The following is a 16,081-nucleotide window of genomic DNA, read 5'->3' on the forward strand; positions in this document are numbered from 1 at the left end:
CTTCTTTTAAGAAATTTCAGTTAAAGTCCTTTTATTCTCAAAAAAGCGGGAAATGTTAAATGGTTAATTATGGAAATTCATTTGGAATGTTAATCGATAATCATTTTTCTGAGTTCTATGCCTCAGCCATCGTGTCTAGTTGACATGCGCTATTTATGTGTGTATTTTTGGTTCACTACCATATGTAGAACAGGTGTCCATACGACTGGCTATAAAAGCCCATGGTACAGAAAGGGGGGGCTCTCTTGCTCTGCCCACCCCACAAGACACAGAATCTTCATGCTGAGAAGCAGATGACATGTAGGCCTGGACACATGCTGGACAAAGACATGATTTACCAGCCAGGATCCAAGGAAAGATGTGTGAATCTCAACAATTAAACAATTAAGCTAATTATGGACAAATGGACAATTACTTTATAACTAATTATTGTATGTACCTGCTGCAATCTGATTCTTTTTAATGGACAATCCAAGAATAAATAGATACATTTTTTTATAAGAATATCGTGATATTGATACTTTGAGAAGTCCTCAGTAGAAAAAAGTAACACAGGAAAAGAGTATTATTTTACAGACTCCCATTCAAGTACCAACCAGGCCCGACCCTGCTTAGATTCCGAGATCAGATGAGATCGGGCGTGTTCAGGGTGGTGTAGCCATAGGCAGAGACAAGCCTCTCACTTGCTGCTTTTCTACTTTGACGTCTGGCTGCCGGCTGCCCTTTCCAGTGCTCAGCAAGACCAGGTCATTTTGTGCTTGTCCTTCTCTTCAATTTTTTGTCTGGCTTCCTTAAAAGGTCTTGTAGACACAACGCCCCACTCAGAGCCGCTGAGCTCACTGATCGGCTGCAGCGCTGTAGACGGAACGTCAGCTTCACGGCCAATGCCACAGGCCGGGAGCAGAGGCGAGACTCACCGGTAGACCCGGGTAGGGTGAGTAGAGCGCGGTTAGTTGCTTTCGAATAGGTTGCAGCCGGGGATTAACTTTTAATGAAAGGGAACAATCCCTTTGACTGTCTGCAGCGCGCCACACCTAGGAAGCGCACTCTCACACACAAGCCAGCATGCACACGTGCTCGCACGTGACAACACCCCCTATCTGCCCCTACAACCTCTCCGTCACCATGCATCAGACTCTCCTGCCTGTTTTATGATTTCAGGGCCCTAGCAGGAATCACCCCCCCCTCCCCAATTCCTTCCGCACCTTCCTTGCCTTCCTTGCACTGAGGTTAGCTCTTTGGCAGCCGTCTGGCTTGGTTACACAAGCTTCTTTGCAGAGATACATGTTACTTCTGCTGGCCCTCGCTAGGCGGCCGGCATCCAAAACCTTCCCTGGGCACCTGCTGAAAGCCTGTCCCCTTCACGGCCCAGGGTGCTTTTAACGCCAACATTTCCACACGGCGAGCTGCGGAGTCAATAAGCACTCCTAGCCGTGGCAAGGAGCTCGGCGTCAGGCCTGCGTGAAGGCGGCGGAGTAGCGTACTTAGCTGCCAACTGGCTCAGAGGCCTTGGGGCTTTCATCATCTAAGTTACTTAAGGTCGGTGAACGGCAAGGCGCCGTTCCATGCTAGCCGAGCTGGGCAGTAGGGCAAAACGTTATCAAAATGGTCTACAGCACCCGGTGTTCCCAGGAGGTCTCCCATCCAAGTACTGTCTGAGCCCAGCCCTGCTTTGCTTCCGAGATCAGACGAGATCGGGCGTATCCAAGGTGGTATGGCCAGTAGACGCTGCTCGATCCATCGCCCGGCCAGCCTTTCTCAGGATCGCTTGGTGGCGAGCAATCTGGCCGTGACGGGGCGGGCTCCGAAGGGTCCATGCAAAGGCTGTGCCGTCCCTACAGGTGTGTTTTGTTTAGCAGTGATTCACCCGCCGCATCAGGTGTCTTCAAAAATGGCTCGGCGCAGGGTCTCCTGCAGGCTAGACCCTTCATTGCGGTAATGTGACAGAAAGAGCAAGCTGGACCCGTAACTTGGGAGCGGAGCGAGACGTCCAGGGGTGAATGAAGGAAGAGGGTGAGATGGTTGCCAGTGACTTTGAGCTGCTCTTCAGGGAGGAGGGTCGTGTTGCCTGCAAAGGTCTTCTGCTTGGGGTTACCGGTTGTTGCCTCCAGCCACCCGGGAGACGCTGGTCCTGGTGAAAAGGAGCCTAGTATTAAAAGTAAATAAGCAACAATGCTGGAGGCCCACGGTGATCAGAAGGATGCTGGTATTTTGCAGAGATGAAATAGCGCAAGAGAGAAAGCAAATGAAAAAAAGAAAAGAGAATGAATGTGTGCACTTGTGAAAGGCAATGGAAAAAAGGCATAGAAGAGAGTGCCCCCTGCTGGTGGAAAGAAGGAAAAAGCAAAAGCCTACAGCACCTGGCATTCCCAGGCGGTCTCTGTTAAATGGTTAATTATGGAAATTCATTTGGAATGTTAATCGATAATCATTTTTCTGAGTTCTATGCCTCAGCCATCGTGTCTAGTTGACATGCGCTATTTGTGTGTGTATTTTTGGTTCACTACCATATGTAGAACAGGTGTCCATACGACTGGCTATAAAAGGCCATGGTACAGAAAGAGGGGGCTCTCTTGCTCTGCCCACCCCACAAGACACAGAATCTTCATGCTGAGAAGCATATGACATGTAGGTCTGGACACATGCTGGACAAAGACATGATTTACCAGCCATCATCCAAGGAAAGATGGGTGAATCTCAACAATTAAGCTAATTATGGACAAATGGACAATTACTTTATAACTAATTATTGTATGTACCTGCTGCAATCTGATTCTTTTTAATGGACAATCCAAGAATAAATAGATACATTTTTTATAAGAATATCATGATATTGATACTTTGAGAAGTCCTCAGTAGAAAAAAATAATACAGGAAGAGTATTATTTTACAATGGTGAGCCAGCCAGTCCTGTTTTTTTGTTTTTTAAATTAAGTAAGTGAATTTCTTCCGTTAACAAGGGGGGAGTCCTGACGAGCTGAACAGCTGTTGTTCACGTGTCAGTAAATTCACTAGTTTGTCACGAGAAGCAGAAAGGACCTACAGACTGAGGAAAGTCAGGAAAAAGAGGTACTAACAAGGAACAGAATCACACAGGAAAAGAATCAGACAAACTGAAGACAGGACATGCTGATAAAGAGAAGCCAAGGAATCTTAAGGTAAGCAAAATATGGATATAATTTCTTCTTTTGCTAAACAAAGTAATATTAATTTCAAAGTTAATGTAGGAGATGACATAGAAGTTTTGTGGCTCAGTTTATACAAAGAATGTGAATTGCAGAATTTACAGTTAACTTCTAAATTGGTAAATAGAGACAAACAGAAATTGAGAAATATTCTACATTTGGTAGATTTTTTTCATAGTCTTGTGTTAGAGATTTCTAAGCAGGAAAATAGTGTAGAAGTGTCAGACGGTGATACTGATTCTGACTGTAATGTGGAAAATGAACAAGAAGTAAGACACGTGTCTGTAACTGAAGGTGACCTTGGGTCTGACCAAGAGACGGACATACAGAAACCTGACATGGGAGGAGACATGACTGACATACGAGAAACCGACATATTAGGTGATGTGGGAGGAGACGTGAGTGACGTAGGAGGAACGGACGTACAAGAGCCACTAAAAATATCAGAGAATTCTGGAATTACCCAGGCTCAACTCCAAATTAAAATGAGGAAAAATTTTCTGAAATTATACAAAATCATGCCAAAATATGATGTCAAAATCCATGCCTGTAGAAATTCAGAGACATTTGAGAGCTTCTCTGATAAGTTTGATTTATCCAATGAGGAGAGGAATCAATTATTTAAAATATGGATTCCTGTGACATTGTCCAGACGTTTACATTTAATGCCCTGTGAAAATGACTCTCCTAATGGATGGGAAAATGATTCGGACAGATTAAGATATTTGATTTTTTGTGTCACAAAGGATTTTCCCAAACTAGAAGATCTGCAGAAACTAAGGATTGGTAGGAAGGAATGTACATATACTTTCATGTTCATATTTGAACGGTTGTACAAAGCTCTCATCAAAAATGGAAAAGTACAACATATGATAACAACTTTTGTACAAAAATTCAAATTCCTAAATTCAGTTTCCCAAGTTATGGCATCACAAAAAAATTCATTATTTGAATGTGCGCAGATGCTGGATTTTGTTAGAAAACATGAGAATCGTGAAAAGAAAATAAATCAAGCTAAATTTATAAAACCAGGAAAGGTAAAATCTTACCAAAAGCCAATATCAAACTTTCCTAGACTGAGTCATCCCCATAGTGAACTCTATCAAATACGCAGAAGATTTCATATATGTTATAAGCCATATCAGCCAGTGCAAAGATCCATCTCTCCACAGAATGAGTTAATTCTCAGTCAGAACTGTGATTCCCTAAAAAGGAAAATGGCTGAAACTGATGGACAGAGACAGGTGAGACGACCAACTCACAGTGACGTCATGGAATGTGGACAGAAGAACAGGCAGTTCTCTGAGGTTTTGAAGGATAGAAAAATGTCTTTCCTAAATTGGGCGTTCCTGGAGATATTTGAGAGAGACAGAAGATTTGGTTTAGGGAGTGGCTAAGGAAAAACTGTAATTATAATGTTGTATCAAAATGTAATACAATGTCTCAATATTTATTTATAATCTTATACAGTAAAATTGTAGTTACATAGTTTCTAATAGTTCATATATATATATATATATATATATATATACACTTGTCTAAGTAGAGATTGCGTATAATTGTATTTATATATACGTTTATAAAATATATATATATATTAATTAATAAATTAGAACTTCATATATATAAATTTAAGTAGCAATATTTTTAATTACATTAGAACCAACCAATATATGTATAAGATATTTAAATAATTCTGTTTCTGTATGAATTTGATATTTAATTTTATTTTCTTATATTTCCTTAGAGTTTTCATTCCAAAGCAGGATTTGATCAAAGAACTCTAAAATTGATTTATTTCTTTATTCACACAGGAAGTGAAAAAATTGCATGATTTTATGTGTATAACATTTTAAAATAATAACAATATATCTAGTTGAACTATAATATATATGTAATACTTATTAATTCTTTTGTGTTGCTAATATTTCCTGTGCATGAAGTGTTCGTGCAAATTAAAGTATCTTTACAGCATGACGTGTGACAGCTGTGGCCTTTGAACTTTGAGCTAATAGTATAGGATCCCATTCATTCTATTTTCAACTGATGTAACTTAAGACCGCGCAGCCAGTGAAAAAAGAATCTAAGACAAGAGTTTTTTCAAGTGTCTGAAATTCCAGTGACTTACTCTCATATTATATAATATGTACTTGGGGAATATTCAAAGAAATAGAATCATAGAATCATAGAATGGTAGAGTTGGAAGGGACCTCCTGGGTCATAGAATCATAGAATCATAGAATCATAGAATCATAGAATGGTAGAGTTGGAAGGGACATCCTGGGTCATCTGGTCCAACCCCCTGCTCAAAGCAGGATTCACTAGATCATCTCAGACAGATGTCTGTCCAGCCTCTGTTTGAAGACGTCCATTGAAGGGGAACTCACCACCTCTCGTGGCAGCCTGTTCCACTCATTAATCACCCTAACTGTCAAAAAGTTTTTTCTAATATCTAATCTGTGTCTCCTCCCATTTAGTTTCATCCCATTGCTTCTAGTCTTTCCTTGTGCAAATGAGAATAAAGATGATCCTTCTACAATGTGACAGCCCTTGACATATTTGTAGACAGCTATTAAGTCTCCTCTCAGTCTTCTTTTTTGTAAGCTAAACATTCCCAAATCCTGCAACCGTTCCTCATAGGACATGGTTTGCAGACCAGTCACCATTCTGGTCGCTCTTCTCTGAACTTGCTCCAGTTTGTCTATGTCTTTTTTAAAATGTGGTGCCCAAAACTGTACACAGTATTCCAGATGAGGTCTGACCAAAGAGGAGTAAAGACCGATAATGACTTCACGTGATCTAGACTGTATGCTTCTGTTAATACATCCCAGAATTGTATTTGCCTTTTTTGCTGCTGCATCACACTGTTGACTCATGTTCAGTCTATGATCTATTAGTATACCTAAGTCTTTTTCACATGTACTGTTGCTTAGCTCTATTCCTCCCATTCTGTATATGCTTTTTTCATTTTTATTGCCCAGATGTAGTACTTTGCATTTTTCCCTGTTAAAAACCATTCTGTTGGTTGCTGCCCACTGCTCCAGTTTATTTAGGTCTTTTTGAATCCTCTCTCTCTCTTCTCTAGTATTAGCTATCCCTCCTAGCTTTGTGTCATCAGCAAATTTAATCAGTTTACCCTCAATTCCTTCATCTAAATCATTGATAAAGATGTTGAACAATACAGGTCCCAGGACGGAGCCCTGTGGTACCCCACTTGAGACATTCATCCAGCTGGATGTGAAGCTATTTACAACCACCCTTTGAGTCCGATCACTAAGCCAGTTATGAATCCACCTAACAGTTGCCTGGTCCATTGCATACTTGGTCATTTTTTCAATAAGGATGGTGTGAGATACTTTGTCAAATGCTTTGCTGAAGTCAAGATATACTATATCTACAGCATTTCCCTGATCCACCCAGTCAGTGATTCTGTCATAGAAGGAAATTAAGTTAGTCTGACATGACTTGTTAGTTACAAACCCATGCTGACTCTGGTTAATCACTTCATTCTTATCCATGTACTTACATACATGTTGTTTAATAATTTGTTCAAAGATCTTTCCTGGTATAGAAGTCAGACTCACCGGCCTATAGTTCCCTGGGTCCACCTTCTTCCCCTTTTTGAAGATAGGAACAACATTTGCTCTTCTCCAGTCTTCTGGGACTTCTCCTGTTCTCCAAGAATTTTCAAAGATTATGGAGAGTGGTTCTAAAATTTCTTCTACGATCTCCTTCAGTACTCTGGGGTGTAATTCATCTGGACCTGGAGACTTGAACTCATTTATGTTAGCTAAATATTCCCTCACAATCTTTCTGTTTACAGATAACTTGGATTCCTCTATTCCTTTAAAAGGACAGTGGAGATCAGTTGATGTTACATTTTCTTTCTGAGAGAAAACAGATGCAAAATAAGAATTAAAACGTTCGGCCTTCTCAACATCCTCTCTTACCATTTCTCCATTTTCATCCTGTAAAAATCCTATAGCATCTTTGACTTTTCTTTTACTTTTGACATACCCCCAAAATCCTTTTTTATTGCTTTTGACATCTCTTGCAAGCCTTAACTCATTGTCAGCTTTAGCTAACCTGATACGTGCCCTGCTGGATCTGCAGACTGCATTATAATCTTCTTTAGATATGCCTCCCTCTTTCCATTTAATAAACATTTCTTTCTTTCTTTTTAGCATGTGTTTAAGTTCTGTGTTCATCCATCCTGGTTTCCTTAAATGCTTCCCATTCTTCCTACTTTTCGGGATTGTTAACGATTGTGCTTTGAGAATCTCATTTTTAAAAATTTCCCATCCTTCCTGGACATTTTTGTCCTTAAGGACATCCAGCCATTGGATCCCTCCTATTCTCTTTCTGAGTCTCTTAAAATCTGCCTTTCTAAAATCTAACCTTGAAGTTTGAGTCTTCACATGTCTTCCTCCTCTAGTTATCCAAAATTCTATAATAGCATGATCGCTGCCTCCTAGGGTCCCAGCCACCTTTACCTCCTCAACCATTTCCTCCCTGTTTATAAGGATTAGATCCAAAGTAGCAGATCCACTTGTTTTCTCCCCTACAAGATTAAGTTGTCAGCAAGAGAGGATAAGAATGTGCTTCACCTGTTAGTTTTACTTGACAGAGATTTCCAACAAATGTCTGGATAGTTGAAATCTCCCATGACCACTACGTCATATTTTTTGGAGAACTTGGTCATTTGATACATAAAGAGTTCATCCATATCTTCAGCTTGCCCAGGTGGCCTGTAGTAAATGCCTACAATGGTGTCCTTTCCGTTGTTCTCTCCTTGTATTCTTACCCAAACAGTTTCCACAGAACTCCCAGTCTCTGAAGCTTCAATCTCTGTGCAGATATACGCTTTTCTAACATACAATGCAACACCTCCTCCTCGTTTATCAAGTCTGTTTCTTGCAAATAAGTTGTATCCTTTTAGCCTTTTATTCCAATCATGTGTATCATCCCACCAAGTTTCAGTGATTCCAATGACATCATATTCCTTTTCCTGCGTTAGTAGTTCCAATTCTCCTTGTTTGTTGCGCATGCTTTGTGCATTTGTATAAAAACATTTTAGTTTGTGATTGGTTTCTCTTCCTCCCATATTTTTATTATTTAAATTGTTTTGTCTTTGTTCTTCCTTTCCACTTCCAGTAGCAGAGATCTCAATAGTATTTTTCAGCTGTATGGCTTTTTCTGGCCTTTTGCTTCCCTTCCCACATTGTTCTAGTTTAAAGCTCTTCTGATGAGTGTAGCAAGGCGACTTCCAAATACATGTTTTCCAGTCTTCGTAAGGTGCACCCCATCTCTAGCAAGTAGTCCATCGTATAGGTAATTCATTCCGTGATCCAGAAATCCAAATCCTTGTTGACGGCACCATCGACGTAGCCAGTTGTTCACCTGTAGAATCTTATTCCACCTCATTGTTCCATGGCCATCCACTGGGAGGATGGATGAGAAGACCACCTGCGCTCCCAATTCTTTCACTTTCTTGCCTAAGTCTTCAAAGTCACTGCAGATGGTTTCCAGGTCCTTTCTTGCCGTGTCATTTGTCCCCACATGTAGTAGCAGGAATGGGTAGTGATCTGTAGGTCTGAAGAATCTTGATATCCTGTCAGACATATCGTTAATTTTTGCTCCTGGAAGACAGCACATTTCTCTTGAGGTTATGTCTGGTCTGCAGATAGCGGCCTCTGTTCCTCTTAACAGGGAATCCCCCATGACCACCACTCTCCGTTTTTTCTTCACAACATTCTTCTTTTTCCATCCAGGAGGATTCTGAGGGCTTACAAGGTTATTCATTGCTGGCAAAGTCTTATTTTGCTGTATTTTTTCATGGTTCTCCTGCGTGAGAGCCTGGTACTGGTTCCTGAGCAGTATCTGTGCTGACTGCTTCTGTGGGTCACATGGTTCCATTCCTCTGTTTCGTCAGGTGCAGTTCGAATTTCTTCTCTTTCTGAATCATGAAGAGATAATTCTGCTCTGTCTAAGAACTCTTCACCTTCCTTAATGATTTTCAAGGTAGTTAACCTCTCTTCTAGATTTCGCAACTTTTCCTCCAACAGGGACACAAGCTTGCATTTCTGGCATGTGAAGTTTGGCTTTTCCACTGGCAAGTCTGTGAACATGTAGCAGGATATGCAGCTCACCAAATAGCTCCTGGACTCTTCCATGTTCTTATTGTTAATGTTCTGAAAACAGTGAAAAAAGCTTAAAAAAAAAGCTTTACCGATGTCCTCTTTTCAGCTCCAACAGCCAAAATCCAGTGTTCTTTGAGCTCGAGGAGACTCTTCACTTACCCCAAAATGCAGTGGGAATATGCAAATTATCTCCTCAGGACTCCTCCCCTGGTTTACCGATGTCCTCTTTTCAGCTCCAACAGCCAAAATCCAGTGTTCTTTGAGCTCGCGGAGACTCTTCACTTACCCCAAAATGCAGTGGGAATATGCAAATTATCTCCTCAGGACTCCTCCCCTGGTTTACCGATGTCCTCTTTTCAGCTCCAACAGCCAAAATCCAGTATATAAATATAAAGATATTCAATTGATATGGCAATGCGCATTAATAAATTGGGATACAACAATTTTGGGTTAAATATATATATATATCTAAAACTTCATATGTGGAATGTTTGAGTTGAACAGATCTGTGAATGTCAGAGTGAAGGTGACAGATGAGTAAATCAGCAGCTGCTAAGTGTGATTGATATGACAGAGGCCTCGTATGTTTGTATGTTTGAAAAAAAAAATGTTTCTTTATGTGAAGGTACAAAAATATATTTAATTCTGAGGAAATTATAATACATAATTAGGTATTACAGTGCCTACAAGTAGTATTCAACCCCCTGCAGATTTAGGTGGTTGACACATGCGGAATTAACTTGGCATTGTGACATTTGTACTGTAGATCAGCCTGGAAGTGGGAAATGCACTGCAGCAACTTTTTTTTTGTTTTTTTGTTTTTTTAAAACGTTAAAAGTTAATTCAGAGTGTCATTTATTATTCAACCCCTCAAACCACAAGAATTCTGTTTGTTCCCCCTAAAGTATTAAGAAGTAGTTCAGGCACCAAGAATAATGAGCTTCACATGTGTGGATTAAAGATCTCTTTTGCCAGCCTTTTCTGACTATTTAAGACCCTCCCCAAACTTGTGAACAGCACTCAGACATGGTCAACATGGGAAAGACAAAAGAGCATTCCAAGGCCATCAGAGACAAGATCGTGGAGGGTCACAAGGCTGGCAAGGGGTACAAAACCCTTTCCAAGGAGTTGGGCCTACCTGTCTCCACTGTTGGGAGCATCATCCGTATGTGGAAGGCTTATGGAACTACTGTTAGCCTTCCACGGCCTGGACAGCCTTTGAAAGTGTCCTCCCGTGCCGAGGCCAGGATTGTCCGAAGAGTCAAGGCTAACCCAAGGACAACAAGGAAGGAGCTCCGGGAAGATCTCATGGCAGTGGGGACATTGGTTTCAGTCAATACCATAAGTAACGTACTCCACCGCAATGGTCTCCGTTCCAGACGAGCCCGTAAGGTACCTTTATTTTCAAAGCGTCATGTCAAGGCTCGTCTACAGTTTGCTCATGATCACTTGGAGGACTCTGAGACAGACTGGTTCAAGGTTCTATGGTCTGATGAGACCAAGATCGAGATCTTTGGTGCCAACCACACACGTGACGTTTGGAGACTGGATGGCACTGCATACGACCCCAAGAATACCATCCCTACAGTCAAGCATGGTGGTGGCAGCATCATGCTGTGGGGCTGTTTCTCTGCCAAGGGGCCTGGCCATCTGGTCCGCATCCATGGGAAGATGGATAGCACGGCCTACCTGGAGATTTTGGCCAAGAACCTCCGCTCCTCCATCAAGGATCTTAAGATGGATCATAATTTCATCTTCCAACAAGACAACGACCCAAAGCACACAGCCAAGAAAACCAAGGCCTGGTTCAAGAGGGAAAAAGTCAAGGTGTTGGAGTGGCCTAGTCAGTCTCCTGACCTTAACCCAATTGAAAACTTGTGGAAGGAGCTCAAGAATAAAGTCCACATGAGACACCCAAAGAACCTAGATAACTTGGAGAAGATCTGCATGGAGGAGTGGGCCAAGATAACTCCACAGACCTGTGCCGGCCTGATCAGGTCTTATAAAAAACGATTATTAGCTGTAATTGCAAACAAGGGTTATTCCACAAAATATTAAACATAGAGGTTGAATAATAATTGACCCACACTTTTATGTTTAAAATTTAATAAAATTCAACTGAGCAACATAACTTTTTGGTTTGTAAGATTTATGCTTCTGTTCACAAAACCTACTCTCGTTTGCAGTTTGAAGGCTCTAACTTATTTGCATCTTATCAAGCCAGCTAAATCTGCAGGGGGTTGAATACTACTTGTAGGCACTGTATCTACATGTATATATTTCTATATTTCTTTAATAATTATTATTTCTTGATTTAACTAATAGTGGATAAGGGCAACCACACATCAAAATGGTTTACAAAGCAAATTTATATTTAGAATAATTTTCCACATGATAATATTCTTGAATAACTATAATATTATTTTTAATGGTTACCTAAATAGGTACACACCTCTCTTTAGTCAAATCTATGCTACTCATCGATATGAAATTTATGCACAATATTTCTAGAAGAATAATTATTTTTAATTTGGTTCTGATATATACATAAATTTTATAAAATAATATTTTTGGTATTAAGGGAGAAAATGTGTTTTTGATCCTGATTACATAATCACTTTTGATCAATACTTATTTTCCACACATTTTAATAAAGAAGAAATAATAATAAGGTACTATGGTATAATTAAGAAGGGTATTACATGCAAAGTTGCATAATTTAATATTTTTTGGTGGTACAAGGTTATGACAAATATGAAATCATCCAGATAATGGAGATATAAGGGTATTTTTTATGGAGAATATAATTACTCTGCATTTGTCATTAAAATTTAAAGGCCTTATTTTTATTTTTATTCTTATTTTTACTCTTAATTTTATTTTTCATTTTTAAAATTTTATTCTTACTTTATACTTCTTATTTTTCTATTTTTTCATTTTTTAATTCTCATTTGATTTTATTTGAGTTCAATATCTCAATTGAGAAAACACATTCATATTTAATAAAGTAATGTCTAATACAAGAGTATTGCTTCATTAAATATATATTGCTAAAGAAAAAAATGTTTACATTTTCTGAGTAAACACAACAATTCATTCATTCATTTATTCATTCATTCATTCATTCATACATTCATATATTTATTCATTTTGGTTCAGGAGTATACATTCTTTGATATTATTGGTTTAATAAAGATATAAAAACTTGTTTTTTCAAAATACACTGACACCTATGGGTTGGAAAAGGTAATTACACCTATGACATAAAAATGTTCTATCATATGGAGAACTTGATTGATAATGAATTATTATCTATTAATGTTTATTATTCCAAACATAATTTATTTTAATATTTTGATAATAATTAGATGGATATTACTGATTGCTATGGTACGCTGTGATATTATAGGTTAGGAAAAACTGCCAGATTTGGTATCAGATTAGGGAATGAAGACTTCAATCAAGACATCGCAATTATGAATTCTATCTTAATAAAGTGTTATAATAGACTGTGTCCATTACATACAATACAATTCACACCACTGATCACCAGGACGACAGAGGACGATGATCCTATATGTACTGTGTTGTGTTTAAGTTTCATCACGTTCCAGTGGTTTCTTATGACCTACAACGCTTCAATGAAAGCTGGTGAACAGGTAATACCTGGCATATGTGTCCTGTATATAAAGGACTGAGTACTGGTTATGGTGCTATATAAAGCAGGAAAGTGTCAAGTTAACCCTTGCTTTACTGACCAAAGACGTCACATCTGTTCCAAAAGTGACACGAGACCAGTGCGGACACACAGAAGATTCCAACGACGATCCAACGTAAGTCCAGGTGACACTGCACAGATATTAAAGCTACATTTCATCCATGGACTCTGTTTTCTTATCAACTGACATACATGATCTTTCTAATAAAGAGTACAGTTTATGGACTGAACAATAATGAACACAATTATGGACTGTACAATATCTACATGCTGTAATTTATTTCAAAGGAGTTTTCATCTAAAGACTGTGTTATAAAAGAACCAAGAAGAAGACGAGACGACGACCCGATGACATCAGATGATGACGATTGAACCCGCGATTGCTTCAATTTAGATATAGGGAAGTATAATTATACATATTAAATGAATATTAGTCACGGCTTACCATAACATGAATTCACATTATTATATAACAATAATCCGATATTGATACTATTATTACTATTATTATTATGGAAATTTAATGATATTGCCAAGGAAGAAGGAAAGAAAAAATGATTGATGAATGTATCTTCTTTTGAGAAATTTCAGTTAAAGTCCTTTTATTCTCAAAAAAGGGGGAAATGTTAAATGGTTAATTATGGAAATTCATTTGGAATGTTAATCGATAATCATTTTTCTGAGTTCTATGCCTCAGCAATCGTGTCTAGTTGACATGCGCTATTTGTGTGTGTATTTTTGGTTCACTACCATATGTAGAACAGGTGTCCATACGACTGGCTATAAAAGCCCATGGTACAGAAAGGGGGGGCTCTCTTGCTGTGCCCACCCCACAAGACACAGAATCTTCATGCTGAGAAGCAGATGACATGTAGGCCTGGACACATGCTGGACAAAGACATGATTTACCAGCCAGGATCCAAGGAAAGATGGGTGAATCTCAACAATTAAGCTAATTATGGACAAATGGACATTTACTTTATAACTAATTATGGTATGTACCTGCTGCAATCTGATTCTTTTTAATGAACAATCCAAGAATAAATAGATACATTTTTTTATAAGAATATCGTGATATTGATACTTTGAGAAGTCCTCAGTAGAAAAAAATAATACAGGAAGTGTTTTATTTTACAGTCTCCCATCCAAGTACTAACCAGGCCTGACCCTGCTTAGCTTCCAAGATCAGATGAGATCGGACGTGTTCAGGGTGGTGTGGCCGTAGGCAAAGACAAGCTTCTCACTTGCTGCTTTTCTACTTTGACGTCTGGCTGCCGGCTGCCCTTTCCAGTGCTCAGCAAGACCAGGTCCTTTTGTGCTTTCCCTTCTCTTCAATTTTTTTGCTGGCTTCCTTAAAAGGTCTTGTAGACACAACGCCCCACTCAGAGCCGCTGAGCTCACTGATCGGCTGCAGCGCTGTCGACGGAACGTCAGCTTCACAGCCAATGCCACAGGCCGGGAGCAGAGGCGAGACTCACCGGTAGGGTGAGTAGAGCGCGGTTAGTTGCTTTCTAATAGGCTGCAGCCGGGGATTAACTTTAATGAAAGGGAACAATCCCTTTGACTGTCTGCAGCGCGCCACACCTAGGAAGCGCACTCTCACACACAAGCCAGCATGCACACGTGCTCGCACGTGACAACACCCCCTATCTGCCCCTCCAACCTCTCCGTCACCATGCATCAGACTCTCCTGCCTGTTTTATGATTTCAGGGCCCTATCAGGAATCACCCCTCCCCCTCCCCAATTCCTTCTGCACCTTCCTTGCCTTCCTTGCACTGAGGTTAGCTCTTTGGCAGCCGTCTGGCTTGGTTACACAAGCTTCTTTGCAGAGATACATGTTACTTCTGCTGGCACTCGCTAGGCGGCAGGCATCCAAAACCTTCCCTGGGCACCTGTTGAAAGCCTGGCCCCTTCACGGCCCCGGGTGCTTTTAACGCCATCATTTCCACACAGCGAGCTGCGGAGTCAATAAGCACTCCTAGCCGTGGCAAGGAGCTCGGTGTCAGGCCTGAGTGAAGGCGGCGGGGTATTGTACTTAGCTGCCAACTGGCTCAGAGGCCTTGGGGCTTCCATCATCTAAGTTACTTAAGGTCGGTGTCCGGCAAGGCGCCGTTCCATGCTTGCCAAGCTGGGCAGTAGGGCAAAACGTCATCGAAATGGTCTACAGCACCCGGTGTTCCCAGGAGATCTCCCATCCAAGTACTGTCTGAGCCCACCCCTGCTTTGCTTTCGAGATCAGACAAGATCGGGCGTATCCAAGGTGGTATGGCCAGTAGACGCTGCTCGATCTATGGCCCGGCCAGCCTTTCTCAGGATCGCTTGGTGGCGAGCAATCTGGCCGTGACGGGGCGGAATCCGAAGGGTCCATGCAAAGGCTGTGCCGTCCCTACAGGTGTGGTTTGTTTAGCAGTGATTCACCCGCCGCATCAGGTGTCTTCAAAAATGTCTCGGCGCAGGGTCTCCTGCAGGTTAAACCCTTCATCGCGGGAATGTAACAGAAAGAGCAAGCTGGACCCGTAACTTGGGGGCGGAGCGAGACCTCCAGGGGAGAATGAAGGAAGAGGGTGAGATGGTTGCCAGTGACTTTGAGCTGTTCTTCAGGGGGGAGGGTCGTGTTGCCTGCAAAGGTCTTCTGCTTGGGGTTACCGGTGGTTGCCTCCAGCCACGCGGGAGACGCTGGTCCTGGTGAAAAGGAGCCTAGTATTAAAAGTAAAGAAGCAACAATGCTGGAGGCCCACGGTGATCAGAAGGATGCTGGTATTTTGCAGAGATGAAATAGCGCAAGAGAGAAAGCAAATGAAAAAAAGAAAAGAGAATGAATGTGTGCACTTGTGAAAGGGAATGGAAAAAAGGCATAGAAGAGAGTGCCCCCTGCAGGTGGAAGGAAGGAAAAAGCAAAAGGCTACAGCACCTGGTATTCCCAGGTGGTCTCCCATCCAAGTACTAACCAGGCCTGACCCTGCTTAGCTTCCAAGATCAGACAAGATCGGGTGTGTTCAGGGTGGTGTGGCCGTAGGCAGATACAAGCCTCTCACTT

The 16,081-nt window shown here is 40.8% G+C and overlaps 1 non-coding gene and 2 pseudogenes across 1 annotated transcript; all 3 read right to left on the minus strand.

Annotated features, from left to right (window-relative positions):
- Positions 1 to 1,607: 1,607 nt before the first annotated feature.
- On the minus strand, positions 1,608 to 1,727 carry LOC141267331 (5S ribosomal RNA; annotated as a pseudogene).
- A 13,475-nt stretch (positions 1,728 to 15,202) lies between these two features.
- On the minus strand, positions 15,203 to 15,322 carry LOC141269347 (5S ribosomal RNA; annotated as a pseudogene).
- A 621-nt stretch (positions 15,323 to 15,943) lies between these two features.
- Positions 15,944 to 16,062, minus strand: LOC141266895 (5S ribosomal RNA). Its single transcript, XR_012320915.1, has one exon. It is a non-coding gene; the product is annotated as a 5S ribosomal RNA (ribosomal RNA).
- Between the last annotated feature and the right edge of the window lie 19 nt (positions 16,063 to 16,081).

The sequence above is a fragment of the Phyllobates terribilis genome, unplaced genomic scaffold, assembly GCF_046119375.1.
Source record: "Phyllobates terribilis strain yellow unplaced genomic scaffold, ASM4611937v1 Scaffold_4__5_contigs__length_816908805, whole genome shotgun sequence".
In the NCBI taxonomy this organism is placed as follows: Eukaryota; Metazoa; Chordata; class Amphibia; order Anura; family Dendrobatidae; genus Phyllobates; species Phyllobates terribilis.